Source organism: Phaethon aethereus (genome assembly GCF_964289735.1).
Source record: "Phaethon aethereus genome assembly, chromosome: 1".
Taxonomy (NCBI): Eukaryota; Metazoa; Chordata; class Aves; order Phaethontiformes; family Phaethontidae; genus Phaethon; species Phaethon aethereus.
In genome coordinates this window covers 210,872,812-210,887,160 of record NC_138575.1, presented here as the reverse complement: position 1 = coordinate 210,887,160, position 14,349 = coordinate 210,872,812, and positions in this window count along the sequence as shown.

Genomic DNA, 14,349 nt, shown 5'->3' with positions numbered 1-14,349 from the left:
GTAGCAAAAAAATGTCCACTCCATTTGAGTCACCATATTTCACCCTCTACTAATGAATTCCGAGATATAAGGAAGACATTTTTGACAATGAGTGTGGTGAACCACTGGCTCAGTTTGCCCCGAGAGGTGGCAGATGCCCCATCCCTGGAAACATTCCAGGTCAGGTTGGATGGGGCTCTGAGCAACCTGATCTAGTTGAAGATGTCCCTGCTCATTGCAGGGGAGGTGGATTAGATGACCTTTAAATGTCCTTTCTAACCCAAATTATTCTATAATTCTGTGATTCTATGATTCTGTGAATATAGTTTCAAATATCTAAGTATGCTATCTATATGTAGTTATTATCAGATATAGCACTCTAGGAATAATCTCAGTTATATGTAATTTGATTCAAAGGACATTAGCCCTAGTATGGACAAAATGTTAAATATATATCATAAGCGATTTTTAAACCACTGATCTCAGCGTGATAAGTGCAGGTAGCACAATAGTTAAAACGTCACTTTTATCCATTTTTGCGCTTGTGGATGAGTTTAAGAACAGACAAATATTTATTCTTAGAGCAGATGTTTGTTTCTAATCACATTTTTGAGAGAATAGAGAAAAAGATTTTCCCTGGTTTATCATGAAAAATGGGATTAGCACTGTGTTTCCCAGTTTATTATTAGTACTGAAATTTTCCTTTCATTTCAGTGAAGTCTCCTCTAACTTACACTGATAAAACAGATCACAATCCTGTCCAAATGTGGGCATAAAGTATAGCTGGCTAATGAGATATATTTGGTTATATCAACAGGAATAAAGACATGTCTGAATTTGCAGTGAAGATTTTTGTCTGTATAACGAACTTTGCTGAGGACATAATAAATTGAACTTTTGCTGACTAAGTAGCTGTAAACACAGAGAAAGCGTGGACCGGCCGCACGCTGACAGAGAAGACAGCTCACAGTCCTCCCAGTGCCTGGAAATGAGTCATTTTATATCCTTTGGAGTTAAATGCAGGAATCGTTAAGCAACTGTTGTCAACTGCCAGATCTTCTTCTGAGGAAGTACAGCCTTGTCTCCAATGTAGCTGTGTAAAATAGAGAAAAAATAATTTTTTGGTTTTCTGCCTTCAGCTTGCTTGTTGAGAGTTGCCGGATGGTTACATGCTACAAAGCTGCCTGCCAAGTGTTCAGAAATTGTAGTTGATAACAACATGGGGAAATCCCCATCGGTACATGGCAATGCCATATTGCACCTCGTTCTCACAGGCAGGAGTTGTTTCATCTAGAACTTCATGAGGCAGCGGTGGTGATGCTCCTCCGGCTTTGTGTCTGTGGTAAAACAGACGGTGGCACTCCCCAGTTGTACGTACGTTTGGGCTCTAATACGCACCAGGTTTCCAAAGCTAGCATGCCTGCTGCTGTAAGCCATGACAAACGTAAAGCGAGCAGTTCTGTGAGCACTTGGATCTTCTCTGGCTTATCCTCTCCAGTGCTAAAAGACCGTCTTTTTACAAACATATAAAGAGTGTTGGAAAAAGAAGTGATACAGATTACATGATAAAAATCCTGAGGATGCAAGTACTTTCGTCTAAGCAAATGCACTGGAGTCAGAGCATGAAATGAATGCTTTGTATTATATGTGAGTTCTAAAGAGTGGTCCCTTCCAGCTATCATGTCTATAAGATGGATGGGATTCAGCCTGCAGACCCCCAAGAAGCTGCTGTGCAAGGGGATGGGTGCAGGGCAGGAAACCCCAGCCCCTGCGTGACAGTCTGTGACTGAAGTCATGCCATGGTGTCTAAAAATGCAAATTTCTACATGAATGTGAAACAGTTGTATAAATTGAAATGACTTTCCTGTACGATGTGTTTCAAGAGTCATTTTTGTTGGTGACATTCAAACGGTAATAATACATATTAATTATATTAATATATAAAAATACGTATATAAAATATAAAAAACCCCACATATTAATTTGTATGCATGTGATACTGGATTGCAGGAGGAGAAGCACTGGCTGCAGAGTTGCTACGTGACTCTTGGCATATGCCTCTGGGATTCCTTGATGTTTTTCCAGTAATGGTTTGGTGCACATCAGGTTGATCATCAGGATTTGGCTGTCACATTTTCTTCTTCCACAGAGCTACTTAAATATCAGTGAGCATGGTGCTGCTCTCATTTATGCTAGTGATGCACAGGCTCATATCTTCGGGATTTGGGAAGTAGAAGATAGATACCTTTGAACTCTCCTTGCAGGAAAGTGACCTGTTACCTGCAGCCTATAAACAAACTATTACATTTTAAAAAATGAACCTTCTGAGGTTCAACAAGGCCAAGGACAGGGTCCTGCACCTGGATCAGGGCAACCCCGGGTATCAATCCAGGCTGAGGGAGGAAGGGACGGAGAGCAGCCCTGCCCAGAAGGACTTGGGGGCACTGGTGGATGAAAAGCTGGACAGGAGCCGGCAATGTGCACTCGCAGCCCAGAAGGCCAACTGTCTCCTGGGCTGCATCCAAAGCAGCGTGGCCAGCAGGTCGAGGGAGGGGATTCTGCCCCTCTGCTCTGCGCTGGGGAGACCCCCCTGCAGTGCTGCATCCAGCTCTGGAGCCCTCGGCACAGGAGAGACATGGGCCTGTTGGAGCAGGTCCAGAGGAGGCCACAAAAATGATCCGAGGGCTGGAACAGCTCTGCTGTGAGGCCAGGCTGAGAGAGTTGGGGTTGTTTAGCCTGGAGAAGAGAAGACTCCGGGGAGCTTTTCAATGCTTAAAGAAGGCTTCTGAGAAAGGTGGAGAGAGACTTTTTACCAAGGCCTGTAGTCACAGGACAGGAGACAGCAACTTTTAAATGAAAGAGTGTTGATTTAGACTGGATGTAAGTAACTTTTTTTTTATGCTGAGGGTGGTGAACCATTGGCCCAGGTTGCCCCGAGAGGTGGTAGATGCTCCATCCCTGGAAACGTTCCAGGTCAGGTTGGACGGGGCTCTAAGCAACCTGATCTAGTTGAAGATGTCATGGCAGATGATCTTTAATGGTCCCTTCCAACTCAAAGCATTCTATGATTCTACCTTTTTCAGAAATAGTGAGACCCAGAGTGCCCATGTGTCATATGAACTGAGGGCTTTCTCTGGCTAGAATGGCAGTCAGTAAAGTCTGGGATGAATAGAAAAAAGAGAGAGATGCACTACGCTAATCCTGATGTGAACAGAAGCTGAGCATTCATTTTCCAAAGTCAGATTTGATTTTACTTTTTCTTGTTGTAGCAAATTTTTCTGCATCCCTACGTTTACTGGCTTTTTAAAATCTTTTTTTTTTTCAATTGTATTTAACCAGTCTAATCCTTCTTAGAATATTTGATTTTGTATAGCAGGTACTTAGGTTTGTATATAATCAGTACTTATTGGTGACAACAGTTGGGGAAAATGAAGACTAGACTAGCACAATACATAGTAAAATTAGATGAAAACTGGAAAAAAGGGGGAGAGATGTAGTGCAGGCAAAAATAGGAGGGTTTAACAGCTGTGTGACAAATGAGTTGTATGGGAAAGGCAGGGTTTGGGGCTGGAGCAGTGCTATTTTCTTTAGAAGCGGTGCCCTCGCCTGGTGCGGGGCTGCCGGCTGCTCAGGGGCCGAGACGCGACTAAGTCCCCTAGATGGTGTCACAGCACTGCGGTCCCTGGTTTCCTCTCACTGCGTGTGCTGCGCTCCCGAGGGACCGGCTGACAAAGTAGGCAACGTCCTAAGAACGTCTTGTCTTTGGAGGTCGTGTTGGTAAATGCCACCCCATCTAGTCAGCTGGCATGGGGTTGTTTCTCTCGGGTAATAGGCTGAAATACAGGGACATTCTTTGAAAACTTAAGCTTGCTTATTTGATAGCTGTTTCTCAATTTCGTTAGTGTGTACTTAAATTCTTGTCTTTTATACCAAATAAAATGCTTCTGCAGAAACAGGGGCTTCTTTATATTGGAGATATGGCCTGGCAGCTTGTGAGCCAAATGTCTTTGACTGGACAAGCTCTCCCAGCTGAGAAATCTTTATAAAAGAGCAGAGAGTAAATTCACAAGACAAAATTTCACCGTAAATTGAGTATTTCTGTGTGTCTGCACAGTCTGGGACTGCCCATCAAGTATTCTTTGTGGTAACACATCTGGGGTTTCAAACCCTGGGGAGAAAAGCCTGCTACTGGAGAAAGGGCAGCTATGTCCTTCCCTCAATTACAAAGAAAAAAAAATGGTCTTTGGCCGGATTGGGAATTGCTGTTTAGTGTTGTACAGTTTGTTTCTGCAGTGTATATACCTGCGAACAGAAGTTCCTTGGCTGTGGGAGGTGACCTTTCCATGCAGGTGTTTCACTAGCAGCATCGTGCCTAGGGAGTGCAGAGCTTTTTAGTGTGAAATGATTGATCCATATTGGAAAATTTCCTTGTAAGCTCTTGAAGTGAAAGAGTCAGTTGCGTGCCTTAATACTAAGAAAGGAAGAAAGGCTTGAACGTAAATTCCTTCTAAGTAACAGGTATCAGAGCCATGCTCACTCATGCTCGCTCAAACGCCGTGGTGAGCTGGCAGCAGACTGTGAAGTTTGGGTCTGAGGAAATCTTGTGGTCCCAAGCCGCAGGTGGAGGAGCTGAATGAGGTGGGAAGCCACCATGTGTTGGTGCCACCAGAGCACGCCCTGCCTGCCAAAACCCTCCCCGTTCATGCTTCCCAACTCTGATCCAGGGCGCACTCCCACCCTGCTATGCAAAATGGTACTTGTTCCTGCTTTTCCCAGATATTACTGATGTATTTGGGCTTTCCTTTGGAAGAAAGGTCTTCCATTCTGTCATTTATTATTAATTACTTACACAGCTATAGGAAAATTGTTCCTAAGCTCTTAGTGAACATGACATCTCATGTCTGGGGTTGTTCAGCCTGGAGAAGAGGAGGCTCTGGGGACACCTTATTGCAGCCTTCCAGTACTTAAAGGGGGCTTAGAAGAAGGATGGGGACAGACTTTTTAGCAGGGCCTGTTGCGATAGGACAAGGGGTAATGGTTTTAAACTAAAAGAAGGTAGATTTAGTCTCGGTATGATTAAGACGTTTTTCCCACTGAGGGTGGTGAACCACTGGCACAGGTTGCCCAGAGAAGCAGTAGACGCCCCATCCCTGGAAGTGTTCAAGGTCAGGTTGGACAGGGCTCTGAGCCTGACACCTTCTAGTTGAAGATGTCCCTGCTCATTGCAGGGGGGTTGGGCTAGATGACCTTTAAAGGTCCCTTACAACCCAAAGATTCTATGATTCTGTGATTCTACAATATTAAACAGTACTGGTGCCAGTATGGACCCCTGAAGGACACCACTCATCACTGAAGGGATCCAGATGTGCAGATGGTGCTTTTCAAAGATAGGCAACAGGGCAATGCTGTGAAAGCCTCACTGAACGGGGATGTATCTGTCTTCAGGGGGAAGCAGGGGAAGGCTTTCCTGCTCGGCATTTACTGATGCACTGTGAGACGCAGCTGCCCTGCAGAACCTTCTTCAGATGTGGGTCACTACCACCACCCCCTTGCTGCTGCTTGCTCATGCAATTAAATTAAGTGCTGAAAAAAAAAAAAAAATCATTTCCCTCTCTTAACTGCTAGAGCTTCTGGTCTTCAAGGAATGATGTTGGATTTCCTCTTGATCAAGGTGCAGCAGCTCTCAGAAATGACAGTTCATGTTTTCTCTTGAAGGAGATTGCCTATGAAGGTCTCTTGTGATGAGGTTTTTTTTTCTTTAATGACTTGGTTGTTTTTGTTGTTTTTGTTCGCCTTTGCTAAGTTAGTGCTGGTGATCTGTCAAAGGGCAGTGAAGTGCATCTTCTGGGCAGCTAACTGCAGTTGCATTTCTGCAGAAGAGCAGAGCTTGTGGACCTGTCTAAAACAGTCTGAAAGGAGCCAAGAGAACAGTGGGGCTTCATATCAAATATCCCAGCGTATGAGGTTTCTCAGAGGTGCCGCAGTTTGCTTTGCTTAGCAGAGTTTGCTGGTCTCGGGGCTGCATCACAGCCAAGAGTAATAGTAAGTACTTGCATTCATGTGCCTATTTCAGCCAGCAGCACGTAAAGACCTCTCACATGCTTTTAAAATGAAAAAAAAAGACCACTAAATTTATGAATGACAAGGCAGCTTCTTCTCTCAGCCTGCTTCTCTCTCCAGTATTTGGTTTTGGGCTTTCGGCATGCTCCCCACTGAGGGAGCAGCAGTCCCAGCCCACACCAGTGAAAAAGGGGCCAGTCTTTTCTTCCTTTAGATGTTCTCCCCAAAGATGCTTCTTCCCTACCTCAGCTATTAAACTGCATTTTCCTAACAGATGAGTATCAGCCTCAGGTAGCTGGCATGGGGCACTCCTTTCTCTTTGTGTGTCTTCCCCAGGACTGCTGAGACGTTTGACTTCACGAGCCCGGAGCAGCATTAGGTTTTAAGCTCTTTGGGGCAGTTACGGCTGGGCTAGAAATGCCGCCAGGTCAGAGGTAGGTGCCTAATGACCGCCCGCTGAGGCAGCGCAACTGCCTGTGGTGCCCTTCGCCCGCCTGAGCCGTGAACGGTGAAACGCCATCGCCCAAGTCGGCCTTCCCTGCGGCTCCGGGCGTCTGGCTGGACGACGCACGTGTGGGCAGGCACCCTTGTTAAATGGGGAGGCAACAGCAGGTTCAGCTGTGGTGTCCTGACCTGCGGTTGTGTGCTGCTCTCAAACTCCCCGTGCAATAACAGCGGTGAATTACACACTTTTAAGACGAAGTTAAATACAGCTTTTAAGGTGCAGACCATCTCGCCTGTGGGTAGACAAGGAGCCGGTCACCCCTGGGGTATGGTGCGTCACGCGCTCTGCACCATGGTGACTTGGCTGTGCGGTTCCCCCGAGGCTTGAGGGACCCTGTGCTAATTTTGGAAGTGTGGGGAGGTGAATGAGTGGCATCAGGAGGCAGTAAGGCAGTGACAGCATGCTCAGTTTCTCTTGTCTTCTGATAATGAAATAAGCAATGCTAACTTTTGTGATTATTTTGGTCTCACCCTCTTCTCCTGGGCTCCCAGGACACCAGCTGGGCTGCACCAGGGTTTCCTCTGCCTCTGAGGGCAACCTGCACAGCTCCCGTTCGCATGGCTAAATGCTTTCCCTGCCCAAAATTGGGTGATATGAGCCCTGCTACCTGCTGGGGAGGTCCCTGGCCTGTGTGCTTGTTTTGAATGACATTGAAAGGGTGACAGCATCTGCGGGTGACAGCATCTGCAGGTGACAGTGTCTTCATACCCCAATTCCCTGGCACTCAGAGCTTGGCCACAGCTGCCCTGTACAGGAGCAAGACCTGACTGGTCCTGATGATCTTAGCTTTTTTTGGCAGCTTGAGCTCCTGCCAGATGTTTGGAAATAGGAAAACAACTAAAAGGGGAAAAGAAATTATAACAAGAAAGGAAAACAAGATCTGTCACTCTGCTTCTGAGTTTCCCAAGCCAGGGTTTGTGGCTTTATGTGCACTGGAGATGGTGGTCTTCAAAGAAGTGCTCAGCTGCAGAGAGTTGCTGAAGTGTGGTGGAACCTGGCTGCATCTCCAAGCCAGCCTCTGCCAGCTGGTGGCACCGCTTCCATGCCTCCATCGGGATGGGAGCATGCAGGCTGGAGAGATGGTTTTGTTCCAGCTATGAGCTCCCCATCCTCGCGGCATACAGTGCTGGCCATCTGCAGGCGTCCCTCAGCGAGAAGCTAACTGGAGTTATCTTGAAACACATTTTCATTGAATCACCACATTTGACAGCTCGGTCTTTGAGCTGGAGCCGTAATCTGACTTCACTCCAATTCATTCCATTGCCCACTCTTCTCTGAGCATGCCTTGAGCTCCTGCTCTGGGAGGTGGGTGTGGAGACTTGGGTGCCCCTTGGCAATGGTGCCAATGGGCAATTTGGTGCCGGCTGCATGGTCACCCTCTTCCTTCTGCAAGGTGACCGCGAGTGGCTCTGTGAACTGTCCCGTGGATTTTACACAGCTGTATGACACCTAGGTTTCCTTGAAACGTAACAGCCATGATCAGAGGAGAGCGAGATGGCAGGGCTGGGCGCAGAGCTTGGTGCTGTCCCAGCTGCAGGGCCCTACCTGCAGAGCCAGCGCTGGATGGGTGCTCGCATAGGTCCTGCACCCACAGCTGCTGCACTGGCATCTCTCTGCTTTGCTGGCGCTCATTACTGAGCATGTTTCCTAGTTCCAGCTCCTGCTAGAGCTGCGCTTACTTGGCGTTGTTAGCTGCTTTTGGCAATAGAATCATAGAATGGTTTGGGTTGGAAGGGACCTTAGAAATCACCTATTTCCATCCCCGCTGCCATCGACAGGAACACCTTCCACTAGATCAGGTCGCTCAAAGCCTCATTCTGGCCTCGAACTCTTCCAGGGATGGGGCATCCACAACTCCTCTGGGCAACCTGTTCTAGTGTCTCACCACCCTGTGTCTCCCAGTAAATAATTTCTTCCTAATGTCTAATCTAAATCTATCTTCTTTCAGTTTAAAACCGTTACCCCTTGTCCTATCGCTACACTCACAGCATCACAGAATCACAGAATCACAGAATCACACAATCACTAGGTTGGAAAGGACCTTCAAGATCATCAAGTCCAACCATTAATCCAGCGCCACCATGTCCTCTAAACCATGTCCCGAAGTGCCACATCCACACGTTTTTTGAACACTTCCAGAGATGGCGACTCCACCACCTCCCTGGGCAGCCTGTTCCAATGCCTGACCACCCTCTTAGTGAAGAAATTTTTCCTAATATCCAATCTAAACCTCCCCTGGCACAACTTGAGGCCATTTCCTCTTGTCCTATCGCTAGTTACTTGGGAGAAGAGGCCAACACCCTCATCGCTACAACCCCCTTTCAGGTAGTTGTAGAGAGCGATGAGGTCTCCCTCAGCCTCCTCTTCTCCAGACTGAACAACCCCAGTTCCCTCAGCCTCAAGGTGCAGCCTCACCAGTGCCGAGTACAGGGGCACAATCACTTCCCTACTCCTGCTGGCCACACTATTGCTGATACAGGCCAGGATGCTGTTGGCCTTCTTGGCCACCTGAGCACACTTCTGGCTCATGTTCAGCCGGCTGTCAACCAGGACCCCCAGGTCCCTTTCCGCCGGGCAGCTCTCCAGCCACTCCTCCCCCAGCCTGTGGTGTTGCATAGGGTTGTTGTGACCGAAGTGCAGGACCCTGCACTTGGCCTTATTAAACCTCATACATTTGACCTCTGCCCATCGATCCAGCCTGTCCAGATCCCTCTGCAGAGCCCTCCTGCCCTCCAGCACATCAACACTCCCACCCAGCTTGGTGTCATCTGCAAACTTACTGAGGGAGCACTCGATCCCCTCATCCAGATCATCTATAAAGATATTGAACAAGACCGGCCCCAGAACCGAGCCCTGGGGAACACCGCTTGTGACCGGCCACCAGCCAGATTTAACACCATTCACCACAACTCTCTGGGCTCGGCCATCCAGTCAGTTCCTCACCCAGCGAAGAGTAAACCTGTCTAAGCCACGAACCACCAGTTTCTCCAGGAGAATGCTGTGGGAGACGCTGTCAAAGGCTTTACTAAAGTCCAGGTAAACAACGTCCACAGTCTTTCCCTTATCCACTAGGCAGGTCACCTAGTCATAGAAGGAGAGCAGGTTGGTCAAGCAGGACCTGCCTTTCATGAACCCATGCTGGCTGGACCTGATCCCTTGGTTGTCCTTCACATGCCCTGTGAGCACCCTCAAGATGAACCGCTCCATGATCTTCCCCGGTACAGAGGTCAGACTGATAGGCCTGTAGTTCCCAGGATCCTCCTTCCGGCCTTTCTTATAGACGGGCGTCACATTGGCAAGCCTCCAGTTGCCTGGGGCCTCCCCTGTTAACCAGGACTGCTGATAAATGATGGAGAGTGGCTTGGCAAGCTCCTCCGCCAGCTCTCTCAGTACTCTCGGGTGGATCCCATCAGGCCCCATAGACTTGTGGGTATCCAGGTGGTTTAACATGTACTTGACTGCTTCCTCCTGGATCATGAGGAGTACATTGTGCTCTCCATCCCCATCTTCCAGCTCAGGGGGCTGAATACCCTGTGGATACCTGGACAGGCTATTAAAGACTGAGGCAAAGAAGGCATTAAGTACCTCAGCCTTGTCCTCGTCCTTGGAGACAATGTTCCCCGCCATATCCAGTAGGGGATGGAGATTCTCCTTGCCTCTCTTTTTGTTGTTAATATATTTGTAAAAACATTTTTTATTATCCTTTACAACTGTGGCCAGACTGAGCTCTAGCTGGGCTTTTGCCTTTCTAATTTTGTCCCTGCTTGACCTAACGAGATCCTTGTACTCTTCGTGAGTTGCCTGCCCCTTCTTCCAGAGGTGATAAACTCTCCTCTTTTCCCTGAGTCCCAGCAAAATCTCCCTGTTCAGCCAGGCCGGTCGCCTTCCCCGCCAGCTCTTCTTACGGCACATGGGGACCGCCTGCTCCTGTGCCTTTAAGATTTCCTTCCTGAAGACTGTCCAGCCTTCCTGGACCCCTTTGTCCTTCAGGACTGTCTCCCAAGGGACTCTCTCAACCAGTGACCTGAACAGGCCAAAGTCTGCCCTCCGGAAGTCCATGGTAGCAGTTTTGCTGACCCCTCTCCTTACTTCACTCACAACTGAGAATTCTATCATGTCGTGGTCGCTAAGCCCAAGACGGCCTCCGACCACCACATCTCTCACCAGTCCTTCTCTGTTTGTAAACAGCAGGTCCAGTAAGGCACCTCCCCTGGTGGGCTCACTCACGAGCTGCGTCAGGAAGTTATCCTCCACACACTCCAGGAACCTCTCCGGTTGTTTTCTCTCTGCTGTGTTATACTTCCAGCAGATGTCCGGTAGATTGAAGTCCCCCACAAGAACAAGGGCCAGCGAATGCGAGACCTCCGCCAGTCGCTTATAGAATGTCTCAGCTGTGGTGAGTTGGATGGTCTGTAACAGACTCCCAGCAGGATATCTGCCTCATTGGCCTTCCCCCTCATCCTTACCCACAAGCACTCTACTTGGTCTTCACAATCTTCGATTTCTATGCAATCAAAACACTCCCTAACATGCAGAGCCACTCCACAACCTCTCCTTCCCTGCCTATGCCTTCGGAAGAGCTTATAGCCATCCATTGCAGCACTCCAGTCATGAGAGGCATCCCACCATGTTTCTGTGATGGCAACTACGTCATAGCTGTCCTGCTGCACAAAGGCTTCCAGCTCCTCCTGTTTGGTACTCATGCTGCGTTCATTGGTGTAGATGCACCTGAGCTGGGCTATCGATTTCAACTCTGGCACGCTACCCAATAATGAGTCCCTCCCCATCTTTCCTTCAGGCCCCCTTTAAGCACTGGAAGGCTGCAATAAGGTCTCCCTGGAGCCTTCTGTTCTCCAGGCTCAACAACACCAACTGTCTCATCCTGTCTTCATACAGGAGGTGCTCCAGCCCCCTGATCACCTTCATGGCCTTCCTCTGGACCAGCTCCAGCAGGTCCATGTTTGAACAAGGTGTGTATACCTGCAGAGCCTCAGTTTACAGGGTCAGAGTGGCCAAAGGGACTGCTGCCAACTCAAGAAACTGCTGTTGGGCATGCTACAGCATGCAGATATTATTGCAGCATCCTTTATAGACTCATTCTGGAAGCAGTTTATTTGTTTTAAGAGCTAATCACCCCCCCCCCCCCCAATGTTTAAAAAAACCCCAAATTGTGCAGTTTCTGAGTATTGTTTGATAGATGCAGTATCACCCCGGTGACTGGTCCTCGTCTTGTCTTGGAAGACGAGCAGCAAACTGATACTTGCAAAGTCAGTGCACGCTTGGATGTGTTTACCGCACGTGTGTTTGCTCAGGTGAGACGTGCCCGAGCGCCGGGTGACGTTCCCGCGGGCAAGGCAGCAGCATGCGAGTGCTGATGCAGAGCTGGGGTTGCTGCCTTTTATTTACTCGGGCACCCGTTTGTGCTGCATTTGAAGAAGATGCAGCCTGACTGCTGGCCCTTAGGGGGGGAGACGGAGAAGGAAGTGTGTTGGCAGCTCAGAGGTCGGACACCTTAAAGCAGTTAGTTTGGATACCGGTACCTGCACGACTGCGAGGGAGGAGGGCTGCACTCTGCCCTGCAGCGTGTGCCGGAGGCTCTGCTCCCATGGCTAGGCTGTGACTGGTGTTTGGAGCCGCTGGTGGAAAGCTATGTGAGGCATATTTGTGCAAGGCACAGTCATTTCTTTATTCTTTAGGGTTAGACACGAAGCGGCTGTGGAGCGAGCGGGGTGGAAGTGCAGTAGGTGCAGAGGCAGCAGCTACGGGAACAGCTCGTCCTGCCACACTTCTTCTAGTGAAGTAGATTTGCTTTATTTCCCCCCAGAACAGGGCTAACATGATCATGCTGTGTTTGCTCCCTGGCCTGGAAGTGTTGCCATCATGCAGGTCTCGCCCTCCAGAGCTTTGGCTTGCTTGATCCTGGCAGGATTTGACCTCGAGCTCAGTCACCGGTTTATTCAGCATGTTTCGTTTAGGCAGATATCTTCAGCCCTGTTATACGAATCTCATTTTCTAGCTCTTGTCTTGTATGAAAAAAAAGTTTGCAGGACATCCAGGTCAGTCAGACTTCAAAAATTCTTCCCATTTCATGGGAAGAACTGTGAATGTCTTTAAAAAAGCAGAAGAACCTCAAGGATGAGGAGATGTGTGGAAGTGGAGCACTGCACCACCACCTCCATGTCTCCTGAAGAGGAGTGTGGGTGCTGTGAAATTTATATGCGGGTCTAATTATAATATTGCTTGAATAATAAAACTGAAGGCGTGTGAGACTATCAACATGCCAGGGGCCACAGCAGAGCGCAAGGAGTGTTACCCCTCAGGACTCCCTGGCCAGGGACACTGTCCTCCTCTGCAAGTAGGAAGACCACGTCAGAGCCAGTTTTCCTCTGAAAACTGGATGCTGGAAATATTCTAGCCTTTTCTTCACGTAGGTCCCAGAGGCATGGTGATCAGCCGAGGGACGTAGGAGGTTTTAACAGGTAGACTTGACCCTGGTGCAGTACCAGAACCGGTGCGAGGTGCCTGTCCCCTGGGGTCACCTCTGCCCTGCCGGCACTCTGGCACTGCAGAGCTGGAAGCCAGAAGGGGCTGCGTGTGGGGTGTATCAGTGAGGTCACGTGAGGTAGCTGACACGAGAGAATGCTGTAAAACTAATTAGCTTTTTCCATTCATCAATAGATCAGAAATTAATTCTATCTCCTTTTCTAATTGGTCATTTGAGGGTGGATTAGCCATACAGTAAAATGTTTCTTGGTCTTCAAAAATAAGCAGATGCTCAGTTAGACAATTAGGCAATTATTTAGACAATATTGCACATTTTATCAGCGTATTAGTAATAGGAAAAGTTTGCCCCTGTGTTACTGACATATCAGCAGTAAATCTGGCTTTCTTTACTGTTTTTCTCCCCATCTTAATTATTAAAAACGGTTTGTCAGCACTGTAGAAGTCCAAATGCCAGTATAATTGGGTCACACCGTTTGATTTGAAGTGACCCATCACTCATTATTGGCCTCATTATTGAAATCTGCCATTTTGGTTTGACTTCTGTGCATGGGAATGTCAGGGGCCAACTCCAGTACAGGCCAGATTCCCACCTCGGTTATAGCCGTGAAACCAATTATTTTCTTGAAAGCCTCTAACAGTACGCAGGGATTGCGCGAGGCGCAGGAACTGGCATCAGGCATTATAAAGCCATATGTATAAAATGTAATAATGCATTAGCAGCCCATCAAAAGCAGCTTATCACTAAATCACTCCAAATTTGAATATGTTATTTCACAGTTCACATCACTCCTGGTGACTGATGCCAGTAAAGACCCCATCAACACAGAAGGCTGGGTAATGGGGTTGGTGGCCCACCCTAATTCCAGCATCATGAGGTCAGGCTTTGCTAACACTGCCACTATTATCGCGTGTCTGCCTTCCTTATTAGGGCAGTCTGAGTTTTAATTTATACTTTAATTTATACTTGGACCGCCTCAGAGAAATCAGATCATCATGAACAGAAAGATGGCAAAATCCTTGCTGGTAACACTTGCATCTGACCCAAACTTCAGGAAATGGGTAAAAGAGGAGGGAGGACAATCTGTGAATGCCAAGCGGTCCAAATTCCCTCCAGCCATGGCCAAATTGTCACTGAAGAGCAGGAGGTAGTGAGTCATCTGGTGAGCCTGGTTGTACAGCAAGGGGCTTTGCTCCTGCCCGAAAGCGTCTTGGCTTTGGGGGGGACCCAAGGGCAGCCCCAGTGCCTGTCGGGGGGGCATAGAGGAGCCGGAGCTGGGCTCTGCATAGCAGTGCAGGGCAGG